Source organism: Bidens hawaiensis, unplaced genomic scaffold (assembly GCF_021521415.1).
Source record: "Bidens hawaiensis isolate Kalapana, Puna unplaced genomic scaffold, B.hawaiensis_p1.1 tig00043628_1, whole genome shotgun sequence".
NCBI classification, from domain to species: Eukaryota; Viridiplantae; Streptophyta; class Magnoliopsida; order Asterales; family Asteraceae; genus Bidens; species Bidens hawaiensis.
The window spans coordinates 10,261-20,847 of record NW_027497742.1 but is presented as its reverse complement, the minus strand read 5'-3'; positions in this window follow the sequence as shown (position 1 = coordinate 20,847).

Here is a 10,587-nt window from a genome sequence, read left to right as displayed (position 1 = left end):
TGGATATGGATCTGCATGCTTGTTCTTTGCTCACACATAATCTCTGTTGATCGTATCTCACCATCTACAAACGGTCGGTTGTTTCAAGCCCTAATCACATATGGAAAGGAGCCATTTACCATTCACCTACAATTGGAGATTTGGTTCCATGTTTGTGCTCTCCTTGATTGATTGAAGGGTGCTCTCTTGGTTAGAATTCAAGTATAAATACAGGCTCTACGATAGTTATGATCACATAACCATTCATCACAATAAATCTTATTCTTGGTGTTCTTATTCATCAGTAATCAATCCGATGAGAGTCGTCTGCAGTTCCATGCAATTCTATTTCGATCAGCGTGTAATCGGTTGTTATTGTTTATCAATTTCAATCATTTGACTTTTTCATAAAATTAATTGTTCTTGAGAATAAATTGAATATCCATTTTCTGACACTGATTCATATTCGATTCTTCCTCTCCCATTACAACTTCCTCACTTCTCAATCTTTCAAATTTTTAGTTAGAATTGTATAATTTTGTAACGTTTACTGCTCGTATACCAACAATTAATGTGTACCATGTAGTCCTTCTTGTTAAAATCTTAAGCTAAGGCGAACTTTTATACAAAAATGGCCAAGAAACTCTCGTTTTCATCCCCAAATCGTTTGAGCCTACCTTGCTACATAACAGAGTATTGGAACCAAACATCCTGGTACGAACTCTTCATTAAACTCACAAAATCAACCTCTATTCATACTAATCATATACTAAACTGACGATGACTAATAATTAAATAAATAAATAAATAAGAAGCTAGATAACTCAAATTAAACCAACAGACAAACCTAAGAAATAATATTTATCTTCACAGACTTCAAATTCAAATCGATGTGCCTGGTTCTTTTAATCCTATCTGAATTAAACTAACAGTCTAACACTACAAAATAAGACGTAACCATGGATCAAATATATAGCATGCAAAAATCTTCAGATGACATACCCTTTTTAGAGAGAGAGGACGACTCCAAAATGAGAAGAAGCGGTTGTTAACAAATTAGCTAAAAATATGGCTCACCGTTATAATGGGGTGTATCACTTTAGTTTAGGGGGTTTGGTTTTCTTGGGCTATTAATTTGTTCATATAATAAATACAATAAAGCCAATAAATGATAGATAGTTAAAGTAATCGGTACCTGCTAATAAGACACTCCCCATCGTCAAAATTCAGACATCCTCTATACGACTCGTATAGCTTATACGAGTCGTATAGTCTTCCGTACACCGACAATCATCAGTTTTTGAAAAAGGTGTTTGGCTACATTCTTAAACGAGTCGTATGAATTATACGAGACGGTGCTAGTATTTATACGAGTTGTATAGCCTATACTACTCGTATAATGCCCATACACCCTTTTTATGACTAATATAGCCTATACGAGTCGTTTTGGATCCTTATACACCCTTCTTAGACCGTACAGGCGTACATAGCTTTTCAGATGATGTTTGACTAGACTTAAGACTTATACGAGTAGTATAATCTATACGACTCGTTAATTCAATATACCATGTCTGGAAAGAGAACATGATTGACTAGTTTTATACGAGTAGTATAGGTTATATGACTCGTACAGGCAGGGTAATTATTTGACACGATATAATATTCTGCCAGTTATTTGACACAATATAATATTCGGTAAATTATTTGACGTGAAACAAGATTCCACTGTTAATTATATGACACGTTGTAATATTCTAACCAAGCAAATACACACACACATATATATGTTATAGTGTCACAAAATAATATTTAACAAATCAAAGTGGTTATAGTGTTTAAAGAAAATTTAATAATAAAAACACGAGTTAGATATGCCGTTTGTTGATGATAACAATCAAGAAGATTGTGTTGGTGAAACTTCCGACAATGTCTCATCATTTTCAACTAACGAGGTATAAATAATTTTATAAAGTATGTTTCTATTATTTAATATTTAACGGTATTGTTGTTAACAGAAGGTTAAATTTGTTTTCAGTTGTTTTCGCTCGTCGACGAACTTATGGACCATGCGAAAACGATAGGCTGTGAAGTTGGTTTTGTCGTACTAACCCAATGGTCGAAGACAAACGCTGAAGGATAAGTCATGGCAGGTCATACAATTGTACCGCGACAGTTAGGTGTTCTGGTATAATCAAAACCGGTTGAAGTTTTAGCTTAATAGGCAACTATTTGCGATAATACAATGGTTGGAGGTTACGGGTGGTTGATGATACACACAACCATAAACTCATTAAACATTTTGAGGCTCACGCGTACGCAGGTAGACTTACTCCTTTTCAATAGGTTATGGTACATGATATCTACCACGTGAAATTCTATATAACTTAAAGTCTAAGGATGAAAGAAATGTGACCTGCATAAAAAATATGTACAATGAAGGGAAAAAGATTCGTAAAAAGGACCGCCGAGGAAAAATCCTGATGGAGGTTCTTTTCAATTTGTTGTAAGACACGACTTATATGCACAACCATCGCGCAAATCCATCCGCAAATGCCCTGAAGGATTTGTTCTTTGTTCATCCAATGTCGTGTATGATATATCGTGCATTCCTGCATGTGTTGGTGATAGACACAACGTACAATACAAGCGTATACAAGATGCAGTTTATACAAATCGTTGGTGTAACTTCAACCAGCAAGACGTCTCATATAGCAATGGCAGCTATATCCAATGAAAAGGAGGATAATTTTACGTGGGTGCTAACGATGCTAAAGATGACGTTAGACAACTGCATGATGCCACGTGTGATACTAACAAATTATGATCATGTCCTGATGAATGCCTGCGTAACTGTCTTCCCGAATGCTGCCAAACTACTATGTAGATGGCACATCAATGAGAATATAAAAAGGCATTACAAGCAAAGCTTCGCTACCGCTGAAGAATACGAACAGTTTCTTGGTCGATGAAACTGATTGGTTAAGTCTAGCACTCTCCCTGAATACGAGTCAAGATACAAGCAACTTTATGATACTTTAATTGTCAACCACAAAAGTAATTTATCTAGTTCTCATATTAACTATTTGTTCTAACTTGATTCAAGAGATGTTTATTATTTTTCATATTTATTGATTATTTTTATTCAGGAGTACTTGATTATGTTAACACCAAATGGCTCGATAAGTAGAAAGAAAAGTTTGTGTCTACGTGGATAGACCAAAATCTAAATTTTGGTAACACCACAACGAATTGAGTTAAGAGAGCGCACTCTCTTCTGAAAAAACATATGGTGACCCGGAACTCTATGCTTGATAAACTTGTGGGTATTATCAATCGAATCATGGTGATCCAGCTAACAGCCACAAAAGCAACATTTGAAGAGATTTGTAAAAAGAAAATGAATCACCACAACATACCACTTTTTAACGAGTTACGCCGTCATGTTTCATGTAAAGCTCTAGATATATTATGGGACGAGCTTAACCGGGTCAACAAGTTGATGGAATCTGGTAGAGCGTGCGGGTGTCATGTTCGCACAAGTTGTGGTATGCCATGTGCATGTATAATTTCAAAGTATTTGACTTCAGATCAAACCATTCCTTTGGATTCGATAGATATATCTTGGAGGAAGTTGGATTTCAATCCGTTATTTGTTGACGAGGATGGTCTTGACCAAAAGCTAACTGGATGGTAGAAGAATTTTTACAACAATTTAAAAAAGAGTCAAGAGCAGAAAAAAAAGTATATTGTCAAAGTTCCTTTCACTAGTAATGCTAGCCTCATCAACCAGTCAACAACTAGAAGTCCAAAAACATAACCACGGGCGTCCACCGACAGAGTCTAAGGAAAATAGCAAACATGAGCCCCTCCTCAAATGCAGGAATTCTACATCATTAAGCGTTGATGAAATCATGCCCACCCAGGCAGACCCTTCCAGACACAGTTCCTTGGTCGATGTCGAAAACACCGCTACAATGACAACGACATTGAAAATTAGGCTGCAAGCCATTATATCAGAATGGTTAAAATTGGTTGGCAGGCCATTACATCATACATAAAACCATCACATATAAAAATAACTACGTCACTAACTCAATGTTTAATACATAACAATGGCAATTATAAGCACTGTGAAGAAAATCTAGCTCATAATCAGTTGATGCTTCAATTTCTTTTTTTTCTGCAACACTGATTTGGAGTTCCATAACCAATTCTTTATTTGCAATCTCCAATTTGTTTTTCTTCTTTAACAACCCAGGAAGTATGTCAGTTGATCTTTAACACATCTTTGGATCAAACTAGCCAATCCATTGACATTTTAATCTCTGTTATACCATTGAAGTGATTTAGGTTGCGAAAAAGAAGAAGTAATTCACACAAAATAATAAATAAATAAATAACTTACCTCATCTGGACAACCATAAACCTACGCCCGATATTTTTGGTATCCATGATGTTCTTAAAACTCTTGGTTTACCACAACAACATAAGACGCTATTAGGTTGAGGAGAAAACCGACTCATCGACGAGGAGGAAGACATAGTTATATTACCAATATAGGTATGAGTTTGGGGTGGGAGGTTGGAGTTTTTAGTTGGTGAAGGTATGAGTTTGATAGATAGGAGATTGGGGTTTATTAGTCTTTTATTTTTTAGAAAATAAGAATTAAAAAAATATTTTATAAATAAATAACAATTATTTTTCTTCACTACGTGTCAAAAAATAAATTTTTTTTGTTTTTAAATTAAATAAAAGATTTTACAAACTAATTAATTTCTTTCACACTGTTCCAAGAAAAATAATAATAATAATAATTGCTTTCACCGGTACTTATACTTCCCTAATCTTTTTAAATTCCAAAAGCTAGGGTTCCCAATTCACAGCTAGAAGACTGTTCCATAATCGGCTCATTGTTGTAGACTAAGGTAAACATTTTTATTCTTTATTTCTTGTAAACATAGATTAATCGCCATTGATGCATCCTCGTTCCTTAATTTTGTATCAGTTCTCTGTTCTCAATTTTTAATATTTGCTTCATATGAGGAAATGGTAGAGTATGACTAAAAGTTGAGATGATTAAACTAATTGAATGTGTGCCTTAGTTTTATTTTGTCTAAACAAAATTATTAAACTTTTGGTTTTGAGCAAAAATAAAAAAGAGAGAAAGAGGAAGAAAGGAATGCTTAAAACTAGTTATGATGTAGGGTATGTGTGCATGTCTTCATATTATGATTTCTGTGTTTTTGTCTATTAGTTAGTTAGGTTTTTTTTCTCCCATATTATTATGTAATTAACTAAAAATTTTCATCATCGGGTATGGGTTTCGGATTACCTATACTAACCCAAACCCGATCCATTGTCATCCCCTAGTAAAATACTACAAAACTTTTTGACTCTAGAGTGATAGGTTGGTTTGGATTGGGGTAGCAAAATGAAATGTGAAATGCTTAAAAGTCAAAATATCCTAGCAACTTAATTCAACTAAGATAAAATTGCTTGTTGTGAATTGGTTGTTAGCTTGTTATGAACTAAAGTGGACCCGAACTAAATCGTTAGCTTGTTATGAACTGAACCGCACCCGAATTAAATCGTTAGCTTGTTATGAACCAAACCGGACCCGACCCGTGAAACCAAACCGAACCCGAACCAGACCATTAATAACAGTTCGATTTGGTTCAGTTTTAATTTTCAACAGTTCAGTTTATGTAGTTATGTTTTTTCAAATGGTATACTTCTAAAAAAATATAACTAATTTTTTTTATGTAACTTATATAATTTAGCATATTACTATTTGATTGTTTCTCTAAAGATAAAATCAATAACTTCAACTTTAATCTAATTATTTTATCTAATTTTTATTTAACTTATAATTTAGCATATTACTATGTTAAACGATGAAGGTTTGAATGACAGTGATGTTAACTATTTATGAGACCTATGAGTATTTATAGTTCCCAGCGGGAACCGAGGACCATTGTAGACTTCATCGGTTTGCAGACAGGATAATGACTAACCCTATCTCGATCGACTGGGATATTTACAGTTCCAAACATGGGTTTACATTTCTCTGTGGTGCCTGGAGTCGTTTGGCAGCCTCAGTAGCATGTTCAGGACCAGTTCTCCATGACCGCCACGTTCAAGACCAACACCATGACCCCTCTCAACAACATCATCAATATCACCACAGACATGTTGCTAGAGGTCCGGCAGTGCCACACCAGCTTATTCAGGACTTCCAGCATATTCAGGCGATTTAGGTTTGGTTTCAATATTGGATGGTTGAATGGGTGATATCACAGGGTTTTAACCCCCCTCCTGTTCCTCAACATTCGGGTCAGCAGCACCAGCCAACTTAGTCTTCGGGTTAGCAGCACCGGCCCGCTTAGTATCCACCTCCACCAGCATAGGGTTTATGTGGACTTGTGTTTTTGTGTTGACGGTTATGTTTATTTGGTTGTTATGTGGTTTGTACTGTACCTTTTTACATTTGGATGTTTGTGGTATTATTACTTCTATTATTATGTGATTGGTATGCGTAATTATAGATTCAAAATAATATAGTTAAACATGATAGGATTACATAAATTGAAGATTAATATTATAAATAGCAAAGTCAAATAACACAACTTACAACTCATTTTGGATAACATAAAATAAATAGAGGTACAATATCATGACAATGCGACAAACACTAAACAAGGCCGGGTTCCACGTGCCATTTATATAATTCATGAGCCATCTGATGTCGGTAGTTAACACATACGTCATTTTCAATCACCAAGGGCTTCTTTTTAACCAACATTTCCATCATCATACGAACAAGAACCCCGAATTAGAAGTGCTACCCTTGTCTTGTGGCACGTTGACTTCACTTAAACCGATAACCATTTCTTTTTTCTCGTATGAATTACTCGAGTTTCGCCAGTAGCGTATACTATCAAGAAACCATGGGAAAAACAATGATTTTAGCGCTTTGAAGTTTTTCATTTCTCCACCTTTAATTCGTCCAGTATTGGGTAATTTCCATCATCCGCATATCTATGCGAATGAGTAACCATTCACCAGAATGAATATACACGTGGTCAACCTCCCAAAGTCGTGGATATGGATATTTTGTGCGGCCAACTCTATGGAAATTATGGAGTCTTCGTTTTTCATTTCATCATAAAAACACGGGGGCAACACCGCCCAACAGAGTCTTAATTATGGATTAGTTCTTAATTTTGCGTATCGATCAATGGTCAATCTTGTTGTATGCTTCGATGTGCTACAAACATATTTATCAAAAATATTAGTTACTCATTTATGGGAAACATATATAAAAGTATATAAAACTTAGAATTTTACCGTTTCAGAAAGGAACCATCGGACTTATACCCTAACAAACTGCCCTAGAAACTTCGATTGAGTTTTTCATGGGTAGAAACTTTGTATAGCAAAGCGGGGCATCTTCGTTAACATAAAACTCAACTACATCTCTTGACCAACTTTTTTTCTTTAGAATCGAAACTGCAAAATTATTTTTTTGTTGGGGGTTTTCAGGAACATATGAAGAAGACTCCCAAATAAATGTATGAGATCTCGTTAAACGCCTCCAAACATCATCAGTCCATCTTGCCAATTTGGAAACTGGTTGTGAGGAAAAAAAATTCTTCATTTTCTTCTTTGTCCCTTCGGTGCGCCATTTGGAAGAATTAAGGGTTTGAAAAATGAAGTATATATCAATGGTAGGGTTGATGTAAAGATGCTAAATATGAAGCATGCATTTATAGTCCTTATTTCTAACTGCTATATTTTCTCCACGCGTCATCTATACGAGTCCTATAACCTTACGCGACTCGTATACGCGGTGTTTGCGTGTGTGGAAAATGGGTCACGTATAGTTTTGAACACTCTACAGACACCACCTCACACTAGTATTTTCGTTTGAAACAAAATGCATTTTATCTTGTACGAATTAATACCACTAATCTAGAGTACAAATTTATATCATATAGCTTATACAACTCGTATGGGACGTAGTCGTATAGGAACTCTAAAAAAATGTGCTCTTACATAAAGCAGAAAGCTAACATGTTGTCATGTCACATGAAAATTCAAATGATCTCGTATGGCCCATACAACTCGTATATGGGGGGTTACTCGTATAGGCCTTCTCGTATTAAAGGGTCAACGAGCACTGACATAAAGCTGACATCTATACGACTAGAATAACCTATACGAGTCGTATAGGTAGGAAGGGTGTCCAAACAGCAAAATGGGTGTCAGAATAGAGAAAGCCTAATTAAATCCTTTTTATTAACATCTACAAATGTGGTGTTTGAAGTAGGGGTTTTACGTATCCGCCTTTTGAGGCGGCCAACAAGGCGAATTCTAATAAAATTTAAATAATAAGTCAAGAAAAGAATTAAACGTATTAGAATCATAAAACAAATAATTTTGTTTATAAACGAAAAAAACTTTGCTAAAACAATTCTAGAGTTACAAATTAGGAAAAATAGTTGTTCAAAAAAAAACTCTACTAAACATGCTTATAGTTAAAAACTAGCTTTAACTATAATAAGTTAAATAAAAAAATTTAAAAATTACTAAATGCATCGAGTGGGCAACACGATGAATTCTAATAAGATTTAAATAATGAGTTAAAAGAAGAATTAAACGTTTTAAAAAACATAAAATAAAACTTTTTGTTTAAAAAAGAAAAAAAGTTACCAAACATTTCAAGAGTTAAAAATTAGAAAAAGTATTTGCTTAAAAAGAAAAAAAAAAGCTCATCTAAACATATTTAATGTTAAAAAAATAGCTTTAACTATAATAACTTAAATAAGAGAAATTAAAAATTGCTCAAATGAACCATATAAGATGGAAATGTAACTTGTTTAAAAAAATAATAATTAAAGTTTAGGACTTGTATAACAACTCTATTAAAGTTTAAAAGTAAAAATGTAAATTGCTTAAACCACTCGTGAAGTAGTACTATTCACATATGGTGTTTAATTTGGTAGTAAGTATAATTTTTTTTTCAAACAATCCTGTTTATATATATATATATATATAGGAGGGATATTTTGAGAATCTTGTTGAGTTTTAAGAACTTAATAATTCAATTCTTGACAACATATTTAATTAGACAGAAATACAAATTTTATCCTTTAAACAGATCTGATTTACGGATCATGTCCTTTAAAAAGTTTACTTTCGGGCAATGTCCTTTAAAAGACAAGTTTATTTGATTTTCGTCCTTTAATTAACGCCCATCCATATTCTCTGTTAAGTAACAGCATGTATGATGGGCAAAATAGTAACTTTAATTAAAACTTAAATTATAAAATAAAAGAGAATTATAAAATAAATATGCTCAACCACTGTATATCATCATCTTCATCCCATCTGCAATCTGCTACTAACATTCACAAACACTACACCATTGTCCATCACCACCACGAACACCACCACACAGGTATGATCAGAAAAGCTAAAAGGACCATAGACATCAAGCCTAAACACCAATCTGAGCTGTAGGTTCCGGTTTAAGAATCGGTGGCCAATGGCCATAACCGCTCATCGTCCAAACTACACAAGTATTGCCAAAATACCACCAAACCTTCATCGTAGCCGTCAGCCAATCGCCGCTTGAAACCACCACTGGAAGACTACCACCAAAATATCGCCAGAACAACGAGGCTACTCCCCTATTTCGAGTCCGATTCAGGTATGATTTGGTCTATAACCTCCGATTTCGTCCGATTCAGGCTCAATTTTCGGTCTCTTTTTGCCCTATTTTGTTACCTTCTTCAAAAAATTGGGAGAAATTGAAGGTGAAACGAGACATTTACCAAACTCTTTTTTCCGGTGACGGAAAACTTTCCGGAGATGTCGCGCCTCTGATGCTGACGAGTCTACCGCTGGGTGAGGTTGAAGGAGTGACGGGTGGTGTTGCTTCATGAACTGGACTGAAGAAATTATCTTGATTGTATTTTCAAATTTTTTTTTTTTTGATGATGATGAGGTTGAGTTAAAGTGGATGAAGAGTTGGATGGATACTGGTGGTGACTGGTGAGGTTTATCCATGGAATGAGGATGCAAGCAGATCAATGCTTTGTTTGGGGTAGGGCCTACCTTTATATTAAAGATTTAAAAAGATGGTAAAAAGTAAAAATTAAAAAAGAAAAACTAAAATTACTATTATACCCATCACATAATATCACTTAACTGAGATAATGGATGATTGTTAGTCAAAAGGACAAAAGTTGATTAAACATACCATATAAAGGACACCGCCTGAAAGTAAACATTTTAAAGGACCTAATTCATAAATCAGTTATGTTTATAGGACAAAATTTGTATTTCTGTCCATTTAATTAAATAGATTAGATTATATGGTTGAGATTAAATGTGATTAAAAAATTAAAGTAGGAGAGAGCATAAAAATATACAGTGATTACACAAATTTAAACGTCCGTTACACAATGTAATAAGTCAACTCAGTGCGTAAAAAGTTAAAAAAAAAATTAGTTCTTTCGAGTTCTTAAAACTCAAAGTGGTTCTCATTTTGAATCTCCCCTATGTGTGAGTATATATATATATATATATAGGGTGAGGATCCTA